This window comes from Scyliorhinus canicula, chromosome 15 (genome assembly GCF_902713615.1).
Source record: "Scyliorhinus canicula chromosome 15, sScyCan1.1, whole genome shotgun sequence".
Taxonomy (NCBI): Eukaryota; Metazoa; Chordata; class Chondrichthyes; order Carcharhiniformes; family Scyliorhinidae; genus Scyliorhinus; species Scyliorhinus canicula.
Window position 1 is genome coordinate 15,406,159 of NC_052160.1, and position 23,228 is coordinate 15,429,386.

The 23,228-nt window shown below is 49.6% G+C and overlaps 1 protein-coding gene and 1 long non-coding RNA gene across 4 annotated transcripts in view; one reads left to right on the forward strand and one right to left on the reverse strand.

The window, feature by feature from the left end:
- axin1 (axin 1) overlaps window positions 1–2,818 on the reverse strand; it is a 133,623-nt gene extending 130,805 nt beyond the window's left edge. Inside the window, 1 exon segment of the mRNA XM_038819439.1 lies at window positions 2,261–2,818. The gene's annotated coding sequence lies outside the window, so the exon portion shown is untranslated.
- A 37-nt stretch (window positions 2,819–2,855) lies between these two features.
- Window positions 2,856–23,228, forward strand: part of LOC119978070 — a 100,319-nt gene continuing 79,946 nt past the window's right edge. For 2 of the 3 annotated variants that reach the window (XR_005463370.1, XR_005463368.1), the window contains exon 1: window positions 2,856–2,964. This is a non-coding gene — a long non-coding RNA (uncharacterized LOC119978070). Of the gene's footprint in view, window positions 2,965–16,532; window positions 16,594–23,228 lie in introns of all 3 variants that reach the window. The other variant, XR_005463369.1, reaches the window with a different exon arrangement.

Here is a 23,228-nt window from a genome sequence, read left to right on the forward strand (position 1 = left end):
GGGCACAGGGAGAAGGGGGGGCACAGGGAGAGGGGGGGCACAGGGAGAAGGGGGGGCACAGGGAGAAGGGGGGGCCCAGGGAGAAGGGGGGCACAGGGAGAAGGGGGGGCACAGGGAGAAGGGGGGGCACAGGGAGAAGGGGGGGCCACCGGGAGAAGGGGGGCACAGGAGAAGGGGGGGCACAGGAGAAGGGGGGGCCCAGGGAGAAGGGGGGGCACAGGGAGAAGGGGGGCACAGGGAGAAGGGGGGGCACAGGGAGAAGGGGGGCACAGGGAGAAGGGGGGGCACAGGGAGAAGGGGGGGCACAGGGAGAAGGGGGGCGGCACAGGGAGAAGGGGGGGGCACAGGGAGAAGGGGGGGGCACAGGGAGAAGGGGGGGCACAGGGAGAAGGGGGGGCACAGGAGAAGGGGGGCACGGGAGACGGGTGGGGGCACAGGGAGAAGGGGGGGCACAGGGAGAAGGGGGGGCACAGGGAGAAGGGGGGGCACAGGGAGAAGGGGGGGCACAGGGAGAAGGGGGGGCACAGGGAGAAGGGGGGGCACAGGGAGAAGGGGGGGCACAGGGAGAAGGGGGGGCACAGGGAGAAGGGGGGGCACAGGGAGAAGGGGGGGGCACAGGGAGAAGGGGGGGCACAGGGAGAAGGGGGGGCACAGGGAGAAGGGGGGGCACAGGGAGAGAAGGGGGGGCCACAGGGAGAAGGGGGGGCCACATGGGAGAAGGGGGGCCACAGGGAGAAGGGGGGCCACAGGGAGAAGGGGGGCACAGGGAGAAGGGGGGGCCACAGGGAGAAGGGGGGGCCACAGGGAGAAGGGGGGGCACAGGGAGAAGGGGGGGGCACAGGGAGAAGGGGGGGGCACAGGGAGAAGGGGGGGCACAGGGAGAAGGGGGGGCACAGGGAGAAGGGGGGGCACAGGGAGAAGGGGGGGCACAGGGAGAAGGGGGGGCACAGGGAGAAGGGGGGGCACAGGGAGAGAAGGGGGGGCACAGGGAGAAGGGGGGGCACAGGGAGAAGGGGGCACAGGGAGAAGGGGGGGCACAGGGAGAAGGGGGGGCACAGGGAGAAGGGGGGGCACAGGGAGGGAAGGGGGGGGGGCACAGGGAGAAGGGGGGGCGGCACAGGGAGAAGGGGGGGCGGCACAGGGAGAAGGGGGGGCGGCACAGGGAGAAGGGGGGGCGGCCACAGGGAGAAGGGGGGGGCACAGGGAGAAGGGGGGGGCACAGGAGAAGGGGGGGCACAGGGAGAAGGGGGGGCACAGGGAGAAGGGGGGGGGGCACAGGGAGAAGGGGGGGCGCACAGGGAGAAGGGGGGGGGCACAGGGAGAAGGGGGGGCACAGGGAGAAGGGGGGGCACAGGGAGAAGGGGGGGCACAGGGAGAAGGGGGGGCACAGGGAGAAGGGGGGGCACCAGGGAGAAGGGGGGCACAGGGAGAAGGGGGGGCCACAGGGAGAAGGGGGGGGCCACAGGGAGAAGGGGGGGCCACAGGGAGAAGGGGGGCCAAGGGGAGAAGGGGGGCCACAGGGAGAAGGGGCGGGCACAGGGAAGAAGGGGGGGCACAGGGAGAAGGGGGGGCACAGGGAGAAGGGGGGGCACCGGGAGAGGGGGGGCTACAGGGGGAGGGGGGCGGCACAGGGAGAGGGGGGGGCACAGGGAGAGGGGGGGCACAGAGAGAGGGGGGGCACAGGGAGAGGGGGGGCACAGAGAGGGGGGGGCACAGAGAGAAGGGGGGCACAGGGAGAAGGGGGGGCACAGGGAGAAGGGGGGCACAGGGAGAAGGGGGGGGCACAGGGAGAAGGGGGGGGCCACAGGGAGAAGGGGGGCACAGGGCGACGGGGGGGCCAGCCGGAGAGGAAGGGGGGGCACAGGAGAAGGGGGGGCACGGGAGAAGGGGGGCACAGGGAGAAGGGGGGGCACAGGGAGAAGGGGGGGGCACAGGGAGAAGGGGGGGCACAGGGAGAAGGGGGGGGCACAGGGAGAAGGGGGGGCACAGGGAGAAGGGGGGGGCACAGGGAGAAGGGGGGGGCACAGGGAGAAGGGGGGGCACAGGGAGAAGGGGGGGGCACAGGGAGAAGGGGGGGCACAGGGAGAAGGGGGGGGCACAGGGAGAAGGGGGGGGGCACAGGGAGAAGGGGGGGGGCACAGGGAGAAGGGGGGGGGGCACAGGAGAAGGGGGGGGGGCACAGGGAGAGGGGGGGGGCACAGGGAGAAGGGGGGGTGCTGAGGGGGGTTGGGGTTGGCGGCAGGGTGGAGAGTGCTTTTACCTGGCTTGGCCGGACTGGACACGCGACTTGCCCCGCGCCCCTACACAAGGCGCGCCGCGGCGGCTAACTCCTGTCCCCAGGCGGCTCGGAGAGAAAGTTTCTTCCACGAGGAGGAGGATCCGCGCTGGCGGCCGGGCAGAACGGCGGCGGCGGCCGCCTCCGCCCCGGCTCTTCCATGATTTCCAACGTAAACACCACAAGCAAAAATGAGAGAGGTGGGAGGGGGTATGTGGTGAAAGAGGATCAAATAATAACGGCCAACCCCCCCCCAAACAACAAACTCAGGTCGGTCGATGCATGCAGAAAATAAACATAATCACATTTAAACAAAGAGTTTTCTTTTTTTTTTAAAACAAAAGTCTCCCCGGGAAAGTGACGAGTTTGTAAATGTCTGTGCTGGAGAAGGAGAGGGGGGGGGGGATAGCCTGTCTGCGCTGTGCAGGAACGCGCCGGCCTTCCTCTGGGCTGCGCGGCCGTTACTGCCTCGCGCTCACTCCCTCCTCTCGCTCGCGCGACTCTAAACCGCCGCCAACGGTCAACTGGCAGCCCCTGCGCCGCCGGCCGGCCCCGACATCAAAGCGCAGCAGCGGCGGCAGGGTCCTGGCCGCCTCACAAACTCTTCCCCCTCCCTTTGCAAACCCTCCTGACCTCCCGGCGGGGGTGACGTGAAAAAGAGTAAATAGGATCAGTGCCGAAATGGAAGGGTGGGTTTCTTATTTTTACAACCCTTCCCCCCCCCTTCAAATCCTCCTCTTTCATCTATTCATCAGGTAGGACCTCATCAAAGCTTTCTCGTCCCCGCCCACTCGGACTGGGAAGGCAAAAGCGCCCTCGGTGATCCATTACCTCATCGACGCCCCTGCGGGTTCCCACCTTATTGATTGGTCTCCTCTCCCCCCCCCCCAAAGACCTGCCGGGGGATGTAGTCCGGGGAGGGCGGCCGCGCTGTGGCTTCGCCAATGCCGGGTTAGCCTACATCTCCCGGAGGGCACCGCGCGGCCTGGGCGCAGGCGCGGCTAGAAGCACCCCGAGCGTTGGCACGCCCCATCCAGCGGCCAGTTCAGTAAGACGCGGTCGCGCTTGTGTGTGGGCAGTGGGCGAAGGGGTAACCCCCCCTTCCCTTATCTTTCTACGGAGCAAAGCATAGCTTATTTCCTATTTGTTTTTCAAAGGAACAACGCCCAATTTATTGGAATTTGTGCAACATAAGCTCACGAAAAGTAAAATAGTTTGCGAAATGGTGCCCATTGACCAACCTAGGCCAAAATATACATTTTTACTTGGGAAGAGGATATTGTTTCTCTTGGTACTACATAATAATAATCTTTATTGTTGTCACAAGTAGGCTTTCATTAGCACTGCAATGAAGTTACTGTGAACATCCGTCAGTTGCCCCATTCCAGCGCCTGTTCGGGTACAGTGAGGGAGAATTCAGAATGTCCAATTCACCTAACAAGCACATCGTTCGGGACTTGTGGGAGGAAACCGGAGCACCCGGAGGAAACCCATGGAGACACCGGGAGGACGTGGAGACTCCGCACAGTCACCCAAGCCGGGAATTGAACCTGGGACCCTGGTGCTGTGAAGCAACATTGCTAACCACTGTGCTACCATGCAGCATCAGCAATTGGGTGTAAATGGTCACAGAATCATACAATGCCTCCAGTGCAGAAAGAGACCATTTGGCCCATCGAGTACCGGCCCCCTGAAAGAGCATCCTCCCTATCCCAATAACCCCATCCAACCTATAAGAAAAGTGGACAATTGAACCCCCTTCTTCCCCCTTTTCCCCCCCCCCCCCCCCGAGACTGATTTCCCCATTTGGCTAGATCATGGCTCCTTTGTTCTACATTCCTTCCTTGACAGCCTGGCTCAGCAAATCAATCTGTCAATCTCAGGGTTAAATTTCAAATTACACAACAGAGATCCGGGTTGCCGCAACACTTTGCGTGGAAAAGTTGCATTCAGATTTCACAGTTTCTGATTGTGCCGAGCTCTGATTTTAACGTTGTCTCCTTTTCTTCTGGAATCCATCATCAGAGGGAAGGTTTTCCCTGTCTCTACTCTTATCAAATCCTTTTATCATTTACAATTCCTTAATCAGATCACAATCCATCTTCTAAACCCAAAGGAATATCAAAGCTAAATTTGTGCAATCTCATAATTTAATTTATAAGCTCTGAATTATTGTATTCCTGAACTGCTAACTCCAGACTTTTAACTTTTAACATTTGTTTTAGCAAAAATAAGTTTGTAAGCCATGCTAAACTCATTCAAATCTGAAAATTAAGAACTGAATTGTTTAAGGAACTTAGAAATACACATGGCTGTTTCACTAATTTATAGCATTACTCTCACACTTTTATTAAAATACTTTATAAATCACTTGTTCTACTCCCTTGGGTCAGTATGTTCAATGAACTGGTGACTAATGCATATTAACATGATGGGAACAGTAAACCCAGACAATAACTTCATGCCAAATTAAGAGCTGGACAAGGAGATGCAGATTCCAACAAAGAAAAGACAAATTTAAGAATGGAATCCAAACATGGGATAGATTTGCATGTGGATTGGAGAACGCAAAGGCCCTTGAGCTGCTTAAAAAAAATTGGATGCTGAAGACTTCCGGGGCCATGATGCAAGGGGAAGATACGCATGCGGTGGCTTCCATGACAAAACTGATCTTTTTGCCCTTTTTCTTGGTGCCCTGGGTCGTTTACTACTTGGAAACTCATGATAGTTCTTGGGGTAAAGCTCTCTCTCTGCTGAGATGTCCAGAGGAATCTTAGCCAAGAATGTTGTGGGTGGAAACCCGTCGATGGAATCAGAAGACTCTCAGGGCTCAATGGGTGGTAAGATGGTGGTGTTGGCTTCTTCCTCTCCGTCCACTCCACTAATGGCTGAGGCTCTCACTAGTATTTTGGCGAAGGAGTTTGAGAAGCACAGCCAAAACATGTCAAAGGATCTTAAAAGGTCAGTTGAAGAGGCCTTGGCTCCCATTCATGTGGCTCTGGAAAAAACTAGTAAGACCGTCAGAGTCCATAGAGGCACAATAAAGAGCATGGAGACAGCGTTATCAGATCACAGTGGTCGGATTGCCACTCTGGAGGCCAATCTGATTTTGGTGCTTGAAAACAATAAATCATTAAGAGCCAAGCTGAATGGCCTGGGAAACAGGTCCAGGAGGCAGAACATCCAGATTTTGGGGTTACCGGAGAGATCGAGGGCCATACAATCACAGAATATTTCTCTGACATGTTCCTCAAAATAGTGGGTGAGGGTGGACTTGCATCCCTGCCTGAATTTGACCGAGCCTATTGCTCACTTCGAGAGAAGCCTCATTCTGAAGATCCAATGCGTGCGGTGGTCATAAGATTCCACGGTTTAAAAGAAAAAGGAGACAGTTCTTTGATGGGCCAGGGACGTCAAGTGGGAAGGTCACCCCAGTAGGCTGCTTCAAGACATGAGTACGGAGTAAACAAAAAAAGAGCCGTGTTTAACAAGAGTGAAGACTGCCCTGTACAAGAGTGGAGTCTGGTTTGGAATAGTCTATCCAGCTCATCTTTGAGTCACGTTTATAGAAAACAACAATTTTTGACAGGCCAGAAGATGCAGACTGTTTTTGTTAAAAGGTACAACGATGCGTAATTTGGTTGGTGGTTCTATTGACGGGCATTTTGTATTGTTTGCATTTCTTGTTTGTGGCTTAGGTTTTTAAAAACAAATTTCCAATTAAGGGGCAAATTTAGCATGGCCAATCCACCTACCTCACACATCTTTGGGTTGTGGGGGTGAGACCCAGACATACACGGAGAGAATGTGCAAACTCCACATGGGCAGGGGCCAGGATCGAACCCGGGTCCTTGGCGCTGTGAGGCAGCAGTACTAACCATTGCGCCACCGTGCTGCCCTAGGGGTTTTATACCTAATGCCTTTGAATAGATTTGAGGTTCTTTAACACTTGTATTTTTTTACATTCATAGATTGTTTCCTTTCTCTTTTCAATGTCGTTGTTTGGCGTGACATTTAGTCTGTAGTGGGGCATTGCAAGTCAAATGTTTTTTGTTGTTGTTATTTGTTCTTAACCAGTTGGTCGCCCTGCTAACAAGGGAGTTAGTGAACGGGAGTGGTTGTGGAAGTTGTGCTGCATCTCATCACAGTGGTTTTTAAAAAATGAGCTATATACAGCACAAGTTTAAAATACAGAGATAAAAGATTTTGAGTCCAGAACCAATTACAGGTTTAGTCGGTCCGGAGCCTTGATTTGACGGGAGCGATGCAGTGGTGGCGGCGATTCTGGTGTTGGTCGGTCCTTGGTGACTCCGGGAGCGTGCCAAGATTCTCTTCATCCTTGGGCATGGGCGGGGGGAGGACGGATGGTCTGGGGGGGGTTGCTGCTGGGTGCGCCAGGGGAGGGGAGTGTGGCGCCGGGCTGGGTGGGTGTGTGTGTGTGGAACCTGCTGGTGCCAGGTCCCTGAGAGAGACAGTATCTTGGTGGCCGTCGGGGTATGCTATGTAGGCATACTGGGGGTTGGCGTGGAGTAACTGCACCCTTTCCACCAACAGGTCCACCTTGTGGAGTCGTACGTGCTTACAGAGGAGTACAGGTCCTGGAGCTGCGAGTCAAGTCGGAGGCGGACTTCCTGGGGAAGGCAAAGAGACGTTCATGGGGTGTGTCGTTAGTAGCAGTGCATAGGACTGACCGAATGGAGTGCAATGCACCGGGGAGGACCTCCTGCAGCGGGAGGCCGGGAGATTTCTGGACCATAGGGCCAGCTGGATGGCCCTCCAGACCGTCCCGTTCTCCCTCTCCACCTGTCCGTTTCCCCGGTGGTCGTCCTGCTCGAGGCAATACCCTTGCTGAGCAGTAACTGATGCAGCTCATTGCTCATGAATGAGGATCCCCTGTCACTGTGGATGTAGGCAGGGAAGCCAAACAGAGCAAAAATAGTGTTGAGGGCTTTGATGACGGTGACAGACATCATGTCGGGGCATGGGATGGCGAAGGGGAATCTGCAGTACTCATCGACCACACTGAGGAAATACGTCATCCGGTTGGTGGAGGGAAGGGGCCCTTTGAAGTCCACGCTGAGGCGTTCAAAGGGGCGGGATGCCTTCACCAGACGCGCACGGTCCGGCTGGTAGAAGTGCGGTTTGCACTCCGCACAGACCTGGCAGTCTCTGGTGATGGCCCTGACTTCTTCGACGGAGTAGGACAGATTGCGGACCTTAATGAAATGGTACAACCGTGTGACTCCCGGGTCACAAAGGTTATCGTGCAGAGTCTGGAGTCGGTCCACCTGTGCGCTGGCACATGTACCTCGGGATAGGGCATTGGGGGGCTCGTTGAGATTACCAGGGCGATACAAAATCTCGTAGTTGTAGGTGGAAAGCTCGATCCTCCACCTCAAGATTTGATCATTTTTGATCTTGCCCCGCTGTGTGTTAAACATGAAGGCTGCCGACCGTTGGTCAGTGAGGAGTGTGAATCTCCTGCTGGCCAGGTAATGCCTCCAATGCCGTACAGCTTCAACAATGGCTTGGGCCTCTTTTTTGACGGAGGAGTGCCGGATTTTGGAGGCATGAAGGGTTCGTGAAAAGAATGAAACGGGCCTGCCTGGTTGAGGGTGGCGGCGAGAGCGACGTCTGATGCGTCGCTCTCCACTTGAAAGGGTAACGTCTCGTCGACTGCGTGCATCGCGGCCTTGGCGATGTCGGCCCTAATACGGTTGAAGGCCTGTTGTGCCTCGGCCGTCAGGGGAAAAAGTGTGGACTGGATGAGTGGACGGGCCTTGTCGGCATAATTTGGAACCCACTGGGCGTAGTAAGAAAAGAACCTCAGGCAGCGTTTGAGGGTCTTGGGGCAGTGGGGAAGGAGGAGTTCCATGAGGGGCGCATGCGGTCGGGGTCGGGCCCCAGAACTCCGTTCTGGACCACATAGCCAAGGATGGCTAAGCGGTTTGTGCTGAATACGCACTTGTCCTTGTTATAAGTGAGGTTGAGGAGAGTGGCGGTGTGGAGAAATTTGGCACGGTTGGCGTCATGGTCCTGCTGATCGTGGCCGCAGATGATGACATTGTCTAGGTACGGGAAAGTGGCCCACAGCCCGTACCAGTCGACCATTCGGTCCATCTCCCTTTGGAAGACCGAGACCCCGTTGGTGACGCTGAAGGGAACCCTAAGAAAATGGTAGAGGCGACCGTCTGCCTCGAAGGCAGTGTACGGGCGGTCCGCCTTACGGATGGGGAGCTGGTGGTAGACGGATTTGAGGTCTACAGTTGAGAAGACCCGGTACCGTGCAATCTGATTGACCATATCAGATATGCGTGCGAAGGGGTACGCATCGAGCTGTGTGTACCGATTGATGGTCTGGCTGTAGTCCACGACCATTCTGTGTTTCTCCCCCGTTTTCACCAATACCACTTGGGCTCTCCAGGGGCTGTTGCTGGCCTCGATGATGCCTTCCCGAAGCAGCTGGTGGACCTTAGACCTGTTGAAGGCCCTGTCCTGGGTGCTGTACCGTCTGCTCCTGGTGGCGACGGGTTTGCAATCTGGGGTTAGGTTTGCGAATAGGGAAGGTGGGTCGACCTTTAGGGTTGCGAGGCCGCACATAGTAAGGGGTGGTGGGGGCCCGCCGAATTTCAATGTCAGGCTCTGGAGGTTACACTGGAAGTCCAAGCCGAGTAGCAGGGCAGCGCAGAGGATGTAGAGGCGGAAGCCGCTGAACTCTACGCCCTGGATAGTGAGAGTGGCTATGCAATACCCCCGGATCGCCACGGAGTGGGACCCGGAGGCCAGGGAGATTCTCTGATTGGCGGGGTGTACCGCGAGTGAGCAGCGTTTTACCGTATCGGGATGTATGAAGCTCTCGGTGCTCCCGGAGTCCAGCAGACAGGAGATCTCGTGCCCATCGATCTTCATGCTTGTGGAGGCGGTTGCTAGATTGTGCGGGCGAGACTGGTCAATCGTTACCGAGGCGAGCCGCGGCTGGACGTCGCTGGTGTCAGACAATGGGGTGCCCGGGGCGCACAGGGCCTGGAACGGTGGTATCACCCACGTGCTGGGGGGGGGGGGGGGAGACAAGATGGCGGTGCCTGGCGATCCTGAGGAGGACAAGATGGCAGCACCCTTGGGCTGCACGTGGTGGGGGTTGAACAAGATGGCGGCGCCCATGGGCCATACGTGGCCTGGGGAGGGGAAGATGGCGGCGCCCACTGGCTGTGCGTGGTCCGCGGCGGGGGGGGAGATGTCAGCGCCGCCTGTCCGTATGCGGGGGGGGGGGGGGGGGGGGGGGTCGGAGCGATAGCGGTGACTGAGCGAGCCTGGCACACGACAGCAAAGTGCCCCTTTTTGCCGCAGGGCTTACAATTGGCGCTCCAGGCTGGGCAGCGTTGGCGGGAGTGTTTTGGTTGGCCACAGAAGTAACATCTGGGGCCCCCGGGGTTGGCTGGTTGCCATGAGGCATAGGCGTAGGGTTGGCTGAGTGGGGTCCCCGATGGGGCGGCCGTCTGTGGGGTCCACGATGCGTAGGAGGGGTGGGCCGCGCGGCTGGGGGTGTAGGCCTGGATATTGTGCGAGGCGACCGTCATCGATAGCGCCAGCTTTTTGGTTGCTGCGAGGTCGAGCGTGGCCCCCCCTAAAAGTCAATGGTGGATGTGATCTGACGCAATCCCCGTAACGAAAGTGTCCCGCATGAGTAAATTCGAGTGATCCGTGGCCGTGACGGCCTGACAGTCACAGTCTCTGACCAGGGGAATTAGGGCTCACCAGAAATCTTCTATTGACTCACCAGGGAGTTGACTACGAGTTGAGAGGACGTGCCTGGCGTAAAGCGTGTTAGTCCGCTGAGCGTAATTCTCTTTCAGTAGCGCCATGGCTTCATCGTAGGTCGGCGCGTCCTGGATAAGCGGAAAAACGCTGGAGCTCAGCCGCGTGTAGAGGATCTGGATCTTCTGAGCTTCCGGAATTGGGTCTGGTGCAGACCTGATGTAAGCTTCGAAACAAGCTAGCCAGTGTTCAAAGTCCTTTTTGGCGTTGCTTGATTGCGGACCCAGCTGCAGGCGATCCGGCTTGATGAGGAGGTCCATCTTCTGAAAACTTTAGTGTAATAAATTGATGCACGATCAATTGCACAAACACGAGAGCTGAATACAACTGAGGCTTTATTACACTAAGATGTGTGGCCTCCTACAGCAGCTGGCGAAATGGCTGCTGTATGGGGAGCACACATATTTATACTCCACCTATTGGGCGGAGCCAGCAGGCAGGGACTACCCCCGTACCTGTAGTACAGGGCCTTACCATGCATACCCTAATATATATAGCAGTGGTTACTACCACAAGGATAAATATTTCTTTGTCATGTTTTATTTGATTTTGGGTGTTTTTTTTGTGATGGGGAGGGGTGGGGGAGGGTTAGTCAGCTGACGGTTCCTGCTGGTTTCCTTTGTCCAGTCTTCTGGCTTGGCTCGGTGGCCATCTTGGGAGGATCTCCTTTCTCCATGTTTCCAATGTCCCTTGGTTGATCTCTTTAGGTGGGAATGATTGACTCCAGAGTCAGGGGTGGTGGTTACATGGAATGTTAGAGGTTTGAATGGCCCATTAAAATGGTTGAGGGCGCCCATCTCAAGAACTGAAACTGCAACATTGTTTTCTTGCAGGAGACCCACTTGTATATCAGGGATCAGACCAGGTTGTGCAAGGGGTGGGTTGAGTAGATTCCGGCTTCAATGGCAGAGCCAGGGGTACAACGATTTTAATGAATAAAACAGTTCAGTTTTCCTCCTCTCAGATTATTGCCAACTCAACCTCATCTTTCATGTTGTGGGAGGATCTTAAGGCAGTGCTGAGGGGAGATATTATCTCTAACAGAGCATATATATTGAAAACAACAAAGTTGGAATAGCAGAGGCTGGTGGATTCCACTCTAGAGGGGGATCACCAGTACTCGCTTGATCCTACCCCAGAGCTATTGCTAAGTAGGAAACAAAATTACAGACCTAGTTCGAGTTACTGTCTGCTAGCAGTGCAGTACGTCAGCTACATTCTCCAGGGCTCATAAACTTAAAAGTCATGTGGCTTCCCATTAGATCCCTCAGATAGTTAATCCGGAAGGCAGCCCTCTTTCTGCCCCTCTCCAGGTCAATGTGGCTTTTAAATCCTTTTACTGAAATCTTTCTAGGTTAGAGCCCATTGCAGATAAATTGACCATGTCTGACTTACTGGACAGCCTATCTATCCCAAATGTCAAGGTGGATGAGAGCAGTGTGATGAACTCCCCGTTTCACCCCGACGAAATTGTAAAATGTATTGGGTTGATGCAGTCATAGAATCATAGAATTTACAGTGCAGAAGGAGGCCATTTGGCCCACCGAGTCTGCACCAGCCCCTGGAAAGGGCACCCTACCTAAGCCCACACCTCCACCCTATCCCCGTAACCCAATAATCCCACCTAACCTTTTTGGACACTAAGGGCAATTTAGCCTGGCCAATCCACCTAACCTGCACATCTTTGGACTGTGGGAGGAAACCGGAGCACCCGGAAGAAACCCGCGCAGACATGGGGACAACATGCAGACTCCGCATAGACAGTGGCCCAAGCCGGGATCGAACCTGGGACCCTTGAGTTGTGAAGTGACTGTGCTAACCACTGTGCTAAAGTCTGGCAAGGCCGTGGATGGCTTTCCGATTGAATTTTAAAGAAGTTCTCGGAACTGCTTTATTGTTGGACATGTTCAATTATTCCTATCCTGGGAGTTACTGCCTCTGACCCTCACTCAAGCCTCTATTCCCTTGCTCCTTAAGACGAACAAGGATCCAGAAAGTGTGGTTCATGCCTTCCTATCTCATTTTTGAATGTGAACGTCAAGCTTCTGGCTCAGATTTAAGCGCTCTGTTTGAAGCCTCGCCTCCCTGGTATAATTTTGGAGGATCAAACAGTCTTCGTGAAGAGAAGGCAATTGTTGGCCAATATACACCACCTGCAAAATATTATCCTTTCCCCCTCCCCAGTACACGAACCTGCAGTATCTCTGGCTGCCGAAAAGGTACTAGACAGAGCGGACTGGGAGCATTTATCTGAGATTCTCGGGAGATTTGGATTTGGTCATAAGTTTGCTTCCTGGATTCATCTGTTATAATGTCCCTACTGCCGGTGTTCATACAAACGCTTTATACGCTGATTAATTTCCCCTGAATAGGGGCACTAAAAAGAGTTGCCCATTTCCACCACTCTTGTTCACCTGTGCTCCTTCTATAGCGTTGAGGTCCACCAGTCAATGGAGGGGTATTAGTCGAAATGGGGTGGAGCATCAAGTGTCTCTCTGTGCGGATGGCCTACTTCTATATATTACAGACCCAACTCCCTCCATCAATGGCATACTAAAATTGCTCAACACCTTCGACTCCTTCTCTGGCTATAAATTGAATTGGGGCAAGAATCAAAAGATTCTGCTGTGGATTAGTGACCCTGATTCTATTTGGGGACAAGTGGAGGCTCGCTCTTGCACCACTTCTAGTCTTCTTGCCATAGTTACTGCATCTTTGTCCTTTCTCCCCGCCAAATGTTCCTCAAACCCAGTGATGGCTTCCTCTCTCAGGATTTGGAAATTGACAGCACTGTCAGCTCCTTTCCCTGTCTTCGCAAGCCCCTATTTGTAACAATCACCTTTTCCCAACAGTTAAATATTGGAAAGTGAAGGGTCTGGAATGTTTTGGGGACCTGTTCCTGGAGGGGAGATTTGCCAGTTTTAGGGAGTTAGCTGATAGATTTCAGCTACCCAACTCAAGCTTTTGTCATTATTTTCAAGTCCACGACTTCTCACTTACGGCTTTAACTTCCTTTGGTGCCACCTTCTTCCTTGCTGAAGATGATTCTGTCCCAGGCTCAGCCTGACGAGGGTCTATTTTGGACCAATATGGCCATATTCTCTCGTTGGACCCCTTCCCGCTAAGCAGGGTGAGGGCAAAGTGGGAAAGTGAATTGGACCCTATACTTACTAGTGAGGTTCGGGGGGAGGCCCTTTGCAGGGTCAACGCAGCATCCGTGTGGTCAGTTTAACCTAATTCAGTTTAAGGTGTTACACAGGACGTGCTTAACTAGGGAAAAGATGAGTGGGTCCTTCCCAAATGTTGAGGATAGATGTGATCGTTGTGCTCTTTGCCCAGTGAACCACACGCATATATTCTGGTCCTGTCCCAAACTCATAGGCTTCTGGGCCTCCTTCAGCACCATATCGGAGATACTTCATTTGGATTTGGACCCATATCCGCTGGTGACCATATTTAGGGTGTCAGATTCGCCGGTGATTCAGTCTGGGGTCAAGGCGATATTGTCCCCTTTGCCTCAGTCATAGCCCGGAGGTGAATATTGCTTGGTTGGAGGTCTCCCACTCTGTCCAGTGCCTCTGCTTGGTTGGGTGACTTTAATGTTATTCCTACACTTGGAGAAAATCAAATTCACCATCATGGGGTCAGTGGAGAGGTTCTACCTAAGGTGGTAACCGTTTATTTCCTTTTTTTAAAGATCTAGTCACCGTCAGCTGCTAGGGAGTTTACTTTAGTTTTTGCCTTTAAGTTATTTATGTATTGATTTTTTAAACTTTTATATTTGCTTGTGATTTTTTTGCATTCTTTTATTCTTGTTTGTGTTGATGATTAAGTAAAAACTCTTAATAAACATTTTTTCAAAAATTTGATGCTGCAAAGGAAGTCCAAGATCTCCCTTGCTCGAGAGGCTGTGAACAAATGTGCACATTTTTCCGTTATGAATTATACAAAGCAGGAATATCCCTCACTAGATTCTCAATTTCGGAGTTATTTGATTGCATTTTTGTGGCAACAGAGGTGCTATTGCTGGACTAATTTCTTCTGGGTTAAGGAGTGTTCTCTGTCCTGAGCTGCATCTAGAGAAGAGTTGCTCACTCTGCTTGGTAGCATTCTTGGGAGATTTGATCATGTAATTTTCAAATGATATGACGTGGCCATGTGACATCTGATCATGTCACTCCTTGTGTGTCCCTATCTTCATGGATTTGAGTGAGATGGAAAGGTTTTCACCCTGAATTCGGCATTTCAATCACAGCTATGCTGTATTTGAACTTCACATGTCAAAACTGACCAGTGCAAACCCCCTTGAAGCAAACTGCGAGATTGCACAAAGGGTAATGACTCGGTGTTTGGGATGTTTCTCACAGAGCACATTGCCATGAATCCAGTTCAGCCTCAATATTTCTGAAAGTACTCACCAGGCCCAGACAGGAAATGGTCCTCCACCAACACTCCCGCCCTTCACCTCGCACCCCCCCTCCCCCCCCCTCCCCCCGTCCCCCCCCAACGTTCCCCCCTAATCCTTCAACCCTTATGCCTCAGCTCAATTCCTCACCCAACCTGACCCAATTCTCGTCAACTCCGAAGCTGATTGCCTTTTCCCTGGAATTCCTGGCTGTTTACGATGGCGACCAGTGGTGTCCCAGAGGCAGGGGTGGGTATCGCTGTGGCAAGAAATGTAAAGGGTGATGGGCTGCTGGGCTAGCAGCAATCCTGGGTCACATTCAAGCAGACAGCTAGGAAATATGGGATGAGCGTCAACCGTAACTTGGTAAGTGCATGTGTGCAGATAACAGGCAAAGTCAGAGTGAGGCTGAATAACCTGTCAGCAGACAGCCAAAGTTACCCATGCAGAATGACCACTTGGGAGAGGTACTGGAAGGTGACAGATGCCTGCAGAGACATGCTGCAGCGCACTCAGTGCCTTTAAAGAAAGAAAAGACTTGCATTTATATAGCATTTTTCTGACCACCGGGCATCTCAACGTGTTTTACTGTCAAAGAACAAAGGGCAAAGAACAATACAGCACAGGAACAGACCCTTCGGCCCTCCAAGCCTGTTCCAGTCATGATACCAACCTTGGCCAAAACCCTCAGCACTTCCTAGTGCCGTATCCCTCTATACCCATCCTACCCATATATTTGTTGAAAAAAAAATGAAAACCGCTCATTGTCACAAGTAGGCTTCAAGTGAAGTTACTGTGAAAAGCCCCAATCCGGCGCCTGTTCGGGTAGGCTGGTATGGGAATTGAACCGTGATGCTGGCCTGCCTTGGTCTGCTTTAAAAGCCAGCGATTTAACCCTGTGCTAAACCAGCCCTTGTTGAGATGCCTTTTGAACGGCGTTAATGTATCTGCTACCACAACCTCCCCTGGCAGCGCGTCCCAGGCACTTACCACCCTCTGTGTATATTGCCAATTCAATACTTTTGAAGTATAGCCACTGTTGTAACGCAAGAAGCTGCATATTGGTAGAAAAGGGCAGAGGAGGAGGGTGGGAGGGAGAGTGCTTTCCATATTTTGAATATGGGTTACAGTAGTGTTACACCAACTGCAGACCAGTTGGAACCAAAGCTGGAAACTTCCTAGCCGCGCCTCTGTGAGAATTTGAGATGCCAATTAATTTCTGGCGGGCTAGAGAAACTGCGAGTGACACTTCAGCTGCTTTGTTAATGTATTTTTTTTTGCCACTCAATGTTTATCTCCACTGTTGCACATGAATTAGTTTCTGTTCAATATAAAGTTAACTTTGCTGATGCCGATGACCTCGGGAATTTTTATGTCCCTCCCTTCTTGCCCACATTGAATTGTTCTTCTTACATTGGTGCTTCTCAGTTTGAAGCCTAATACTTCACTTGGGATGTAAAATAACTTTACTTCTTTCATTCGTGTTAAGTATTGGTGTTCGCATAAGCGTGAAAATAAACCAAATTGCGAGATCAGTTTATCACTTCAAAACTCAGACCACTAGCAGTTGCAAAGATTGGCCTCAATATAACGCGGCTGCTGGATAGGTTTATAAATAGGAACAGTGCGCAGATGGCGTTGCAATGCTGAAATTGCAATATTTCCACTAATGAAACTTATCAAGATTGTCGACAAACATCTCCTGTGAGAGGTGAGAGGCAATTTATGGAATGCTACTTCATATTGAAGAGCTAGCCACGTTCACCATCACCACATTTAAAACTAACATTTAATTTTAAAACGTAAGTCTGCAATCTAAATTATGTAATTTAAAAATTGTTTAGTTCTTGATTGCAAATAGAGCTTACTCTTTTGCTCATCAATGCCGAGTGATGAGGCAATTTATGAAAATACCTTCCATTTTATTTCACCAACCCTCATGCTCTCGAATCAACCCTGTATAATCTAGTTGATAATCCAGTTATAATCTTAACAGTGGCAAATGGTCATGAACCAAGGCTATGTTTAAACTTTCAGGTGAAATCTTCTGTGGACAGAAATCAAGAACCTTCATTTTTCCAATCTCGTCAGTAACAGGGTAAATACAAATCCTTTTCAAAATCACTTAAGGTTCAACCCAGGGCATAAGACACAAATGATGATTCTGTAATGGTCCCAGAATTAAGGGGTGGGTGGGTTGCACTGTACCACTGTTGCTGCTCTTAATAGTTAGCATGCTATAACTCCCATGTCGCTATTTTAAGCTTTTTCAAGACTACATTTTGCAGACTGGTTTAGGAACACCATAACTTGCAGGGTGATTGGTAAGATGCTGAACTCAATGCTACGAATGCCCTCGGCCTGTAGTAAATAGAGGTTATCCAATATGGATACAATATTTTCTGTAATGAGGTAGAGCTTATAACTCCAAAGTCAATTATCTTCTGATTGCAAATAAACATTGTGTCACTTCTTTTCATGGTATATTCTATTTCTAGTACTCCCGCAGTTTTCGAATTGTTCCTGCCATGTTCAATTTAGGTTGAGTCTTTTGTTACATTTAGACTAGGTCTTTATTTCATTAGTAGAAATATTACAATTTCAGTTCTGCTACTCCATTTTGTCCCTATGTATAAGCATTGCGGCTGCTTCTCATATCACTCACCCGTTTGAGTGCATGCCATCTTTAAAAAATCTATAACAAGGATTTAATGTTAAATTGGCATGGCCATCTAGGGCCAGCTACTAGTCATTTCGCCAGGTAGGGATGGAGCTGTTACGATTAGAGTCAATGCAATTTAAAAAAAAAATCATCTTCCAAATGGAAAGTATTCATGCAAATTGAACCCCTTTCACACGGCAGCATCTCAAATGTTGCACAAAAGCTATGTCCAAAGCTCATCAGGATTTTGCATTGAGAGTTGCTTATTAGTTAAGTCCAAAGTGGTTGAATATAAATTTGTCAATTTAAAGAATCGAAGAAATCAGTAGGAAAGTCAGTCCGTCTGTACATTGCTGATAGGACACATATAATATTTTATATAGTGTCTGTAAAGGTCAGATTGTTGTAATTACAAATTTTATTTTTTCTAGTCACAGATTGCTGAAATTGCCCAGATATACATTCATTGTGAAACAAAACCTAACGCCAACTCTGCCAATCTGAACGAACTGCCATTTATGCACAGAAATGACTGCCCGTTTATTAAAAGCCACAAGTCATACTATCTATGGCCTGTAAGACAAAGCAGTATCATGTTTGTGAACTTCCCAACAGGATGAGATCCTTCCTGAGTGTCAGCGTCATTGCATCATCCCGTTTACATGTGAAGCCGGCCAAGGTGTATTCAGCTGCTAGCAGCAGATGATATCATGAAGATGCCTTCATGATGGAAACTGGCTCAGCTGCTCCAAGCTGGCTCCAAAATCTCACTTAGCATGGCACACGCCTTTATGCCATTTCCCAATTTCAATATCTATCTATCTGGGGAGGAGGGGCGTCCAGGTCTGTAATTGGTATTAGGAATGTACTGAGTGCTCTGGGGCCCACAATCAAGCATTTTGCTTGATCCTAGTGAGTCCCAGAATTGCCACATTGTGCACCCAGCACTGACGGAGGTTTTACATGTTTTTGCTGAAACTCAGTGCCGTAATGCAGCTTGAGTGTTTGAACATGCATATTTGACGGTGAGGTCCTGTTTACGCAGCTGGGCAACACTGCTGAGTTATTGTACACTATCTTTAAAAATGAGGTGTGCATGGGTGTTCACACACATTTAAAAAAAAATGATCATAGCAATGGATGGGTGAGCGAAAATAAGGCATCTTTATCTTTTGTTCATTCTTTAATTCAAAATGCCTGTTGTTCTGAATACCATCTGCATAAACAGCTCTAACTATCGTGTGAAAAGAGTCCGGTGTCAAGAGTTCTGAATATGAAAAAACTTTAGTGTTAAGAGAGGTTATTAAAAAGTACTACCTGCCATACACCAGATACTGTTTAATAACTTATTAATATTTTATGGTCACATCAAAGGTAGTTGGAAGACGCAATGTCCTACTTCCAGGCTTTTAAAATTATTCAATTTTTCCCCATTAAACGGACCATTCAAAGGCCAACAACTGACTATAGTTCATTGTGTTTGATTTAGACTAGATGCTCAATTATCATTATTTCCTTCAAATTGTATTCCATATGTACAATATTTGTGCCATTTATTTTTCTGTACACCTGCAATAATACTGACAGAACACTTTCAATATCCTTCTCTGAACATCACACCATTCCTCGCTCAGCTGTCAGTTTACGACTGAAAGCCACACAGGATAAAAACAGCAGCATCGCAGAAACATGTCAGAAAGTAAAATGCTCAGGATCTGTCAACCTTCTTTTTACCAATGAGTGGAGAGTTGTTTCTATCCAACTACACAAGGGTCGTAACATAGTTTTTTTTTTTAAAAACCTGTTAACTGCTGACAGGAAACATGTCCACAGCTTCCAGACGCGGGACCACAGCCATAAACAATAAAACCAAAAGTACTGACAAAAACAGAAAATGGTCTGACAGCTATTAGAAAGAATACTTTGAAAGGAGCGATGCGAGAGCTGCCGAGATTTATTTTGTCAAGGTTTATGTGTCATGTAAATGTCCTCAATTACATTTCGGCTGTATAATTATTTGTACATCGTTTTGGATGTGTGTTGCATACAATCTAAAGATTGTGAATGTGCACTCTAATTTGAGGCCAGAATCATAAAATAATGAAGCGCAGAAGAAGGCCATTCAACCTCTCATAGAATCACAGAATTTCTACAGTGCCGAAGAAGGTGGCCCATCGAGTCTGCACCGACCCTCTGAAAGAGCACCCTACCTAGGCCCAAACACCCGCAATATCTCCATAACCCCACCTAACCGTTGGACACTGAGGGGCAATTTAGCACGGTCAATCCACCTAACATGCACACCTTTGGACTGTGGGAGGAAACCGAAGCACCTGGAGGAAACCCACCTCAACACAGGGAGAATGTGAGAACTCCACACAGACAGTCGCCCAAGGCCAGAATCGAACTCGGGTCCTTGGCCCTGTGAGACAACAGTGCTAACCACTGTGCCACCGTGCCGCCGTCTCTTGTGCCTGTGCTGGCTCTGTAAAGAGCTATCCTATTAGTCCCGCGCTATTGCTCTCGTTCCCCATAGCCCTAAGTTTTTTCTTACCGAGTAATAAAGATTATTATTACTATTACATTCTCATTCCCTCTTGAATTGGGTAGTCTAAATATTTGTAGTCATTTGCAGGAGTTAAAGGAGGATGGAAAGCTGTCTTTTTCTGCCTGTGCTGTTTCACAGTTTGCAAAGTGCTGAGCCAGTGTAGGGCTATGATGTGTGCTGTGGTGGACGTTTTGTGTTTTATGCTTCAGTGTTTCTGCACTGAAGTATCAGGACATGGATTTTTGGGCACAGTTTCCTACATTTTTAGATTTTGACTCTTGAAAATGCCTACGGTATGTGACATACACACTTGCCCACAGGGAGCAAGGGGAAATTGAGGGGTGTCAACTTAGGTTGTCATTGCACATTTTGAAGCTGCAAATTGCAAAGTGGCACAAAACCTGGGGAAGGTTGCCTGCCGTTCTTAGCAATGGCTTGAACAGTGCAGAAGGAAAGAGAATAAATGCCAAATGAATTATTTTGAAGTCTGAAATCATCCACAAAGAAAACACTTCAATATATTTTCCTTCATTAAAAAAAAGCAAATCACTTCCATACACCAAAGACTATGGGCCATGGCAACATCCCAGCAGTAGTACTGAAGACTTTGTGCTCCAGGGCTAACCACGTCTTGTAGCCAGGCTATTCCTGTACAGCTACAGCACAGGCCTCTGCTCGTCAATGTGGAATATTACCCGGGTTTGTTTACCAACAAAAAGCAGGACAAGTCCAATCCAGTCAATTACCACCAAACATTTTATTCTCAATCAGCAGCAAAGTGATGGAAGGTGCTGTCAACAGGGCTATCAAGCTGCACTTATGCAGAATACCCTGCTCGCCGATACTTTGTTTGGGTTCCTCCAGGGCCACTCGATATCTATCTACATTTTCCATGGGTGGATGTGATGCCTTCCCATTGAAAGTCACTCAAAACAAGATTAATTGCAATGGGAGTGCACCTGAATTAAATGTATTGCTTAATGCAGTAAACTAGTTACTTCTGCGCGCAGAATGAGCTTTTCGATGCACTCCTCGTTTTTCCCACATAACATCAACTAATACCAACTCATCCTGGCAATCTGAACCAGTTGCTAGTAATGAGAGTAATATCCTTCCTCCCTTCCCCTTCATGCTAATTAAAACTGATGTCCCCTCAATACATGTTCACCGACAAGGACAGATTGGCCAAAATTTTAACCTTCTTATGACAGGTGAGAGAGAGTCAGAAAGCATTGGTGGTAAAAAATATTGGAAATGCGCAGCTGACCCCATTCTGGGCCACCATAATATTTACATTGGCAATTCAAGCCCGGGATGAGGCAGGGGTGTCCTGAAATGTGCCGGAATTTACTTTTAACGTCACCAAGGTGGGAATTCCATTTTTCTTCAAATTTTGTCCCAAGATGTGCAGGTTAGATGGTTTGGCCATGCTAAATTGCCCCTTCATGTCCAAAGGTTAGTTGGGATTACGGGGATAGGGAGGCGGAGTAAGACGAGAAACCAAAGAGAAAATGTTGGAAAATCTCAGCAGGTCTGGCAGCATCTGTAGGGAGAGAAAAGAGCTAACATTTCGAGTCCAGGTGACCCTTTGTCAAAGCTGGAGTAGGACGAGGTTAGGGTGCTCTTTTGGAGGGTCGGTACAGACTCGATGGGCCAAATGGCCTCCTTCTGTACTTTAGTGACTCTATGATTCTAGTACTGCCCTGTTACCTTTGCTCCTTTGCAAGTCTCCTTAAATTGTCTGTGTTTCTCTTTCTACTTCTTTCTGGCTGTTTGGCAATCCACGATCAATGCACAATGTTGTTGCAGAGTCTCTATTATTTCTCAATGCAATTTAGAGACACTAAGTTTGAACGGCTCGTTTGATATTCAACCTAATGGCGTAATTGTCTGCTTAGTCATTCAGCCCTCCGCCCTGTTTCCTTTCTCTCTCTTGTCTGCACATTTTATAGTCAGCAATATTTAGCTCTTAGTACTGCCTCAATGGAAGCCAAACTTCTGTCAAACCCTTAACATCATAGAAATTAATCAGTAATTAGTAATTCTTGTTTCCTGATTTTTATCCCGAATGTTTCATACATTTATACAAAGGCACTTCAATCCTGTTCCATTGTTGTCCCTTTGACAACATCTCACCTTATTTACTCCAATCTTCCTATGTTCTCCCATTCGCTCTACATTCCAACCCTCTACACTTACTGATTTAAACAATCACAAACAACTGCATGCTTGATGTCAGGACTTTGGTGCCAGTCTGGCTTAGGTGGAGTCCATCTCTCCTGCACATGCACCTCTTGTTCTAAAACTGGTCTCAAAGCCCTGCAGACTTCCAACCCTCCCTCCTACACACCCCTTTCCAGCCATGCATGCAATTGTCTCTTTGTCTCAGTACCAGGCTACACCCACTGAGCCATCAAGGAAGCTTATTATATTTTCAAAAGACATACTGTCAGTGAGATGCCCTTTTTAAGGCATTTGATGGAAAACGACTATGCCAAGAGGGGGAAAATGTACAGCAAAATAGAGGGAAGGATGCATCATCAATTAATTAAAACGTGTCTACTTGCACTTAACCAGATCATTTTGGTGAAAAACCTTACAGAAAGAAACATGTCACTCATTACATTGCATAGCAGGAATCAGGACTGTCGTCTTTAGAAGCCTATTTTGGGAACGCCTTCCCAATGATAGGATCAATACATTCCACACTCCTCAAAATGCTTATGGTACTATGTCTCTTGAGTCAGATTGATACAAAATTTGCATGGTATCAGGCAAATTGGTTGTCACAACACCACAAGAAACAGGTTTTTCACAAATGTAGAATTCTGCTTAATGTAATTTGCAGACGTTGTTTTTTGCTACTTACACATTGCTGCTGTAAATAGACTGGAGTGAAATGATAAAGTCTTTCTAACGCCCAGTGGCATTCCACAGGCCGCAATGAAACAAACTGTGTGGCCAAAGGGAAAACTTGGTTTGAGTCGGAAATAAAGTCCAATTGAAACGAGGAGTGGCTTCATGTGTTCACCCATTTGATAGCGACACAATGCCGTTATGGGAAATTCCACAAAAAAAATCATCTGTATTAAAATGGGCAAAGGCACAAATCGAAGTGCAGTCAACCGATGTACATACAGTTGAAAATGAAATGAATGAAAATCGCTTATTGTCACAAGTAGGCTTCAAATGAAGTTACTGTGAAAAGCCCCTAGTCGCCACATTCCGGCGCCTGTTCGGGGAGGCTGGTACGGGAATTGAACCGTGCTGCTGGCCTGCTTTAGTCTGCTTTCAAAGCCAGCGATTTCGACCTGTGCTAAACCAGCCACTAGTTTAAGGCATAAAGCACAATTAGCGAGGCAATAAAGAGCTGGTTAACATTCTTAATCCCAGCCTGCACACCCCAGAGGTTCTCGGAGCCAGCATTGCAATTGTGTCAACTCAATTGGCATCTTCTAATGCGAACAAACCAAGATATGGAATTCTGGTAAAACAGTTATAGACCTTCACTAATGCAAATGTA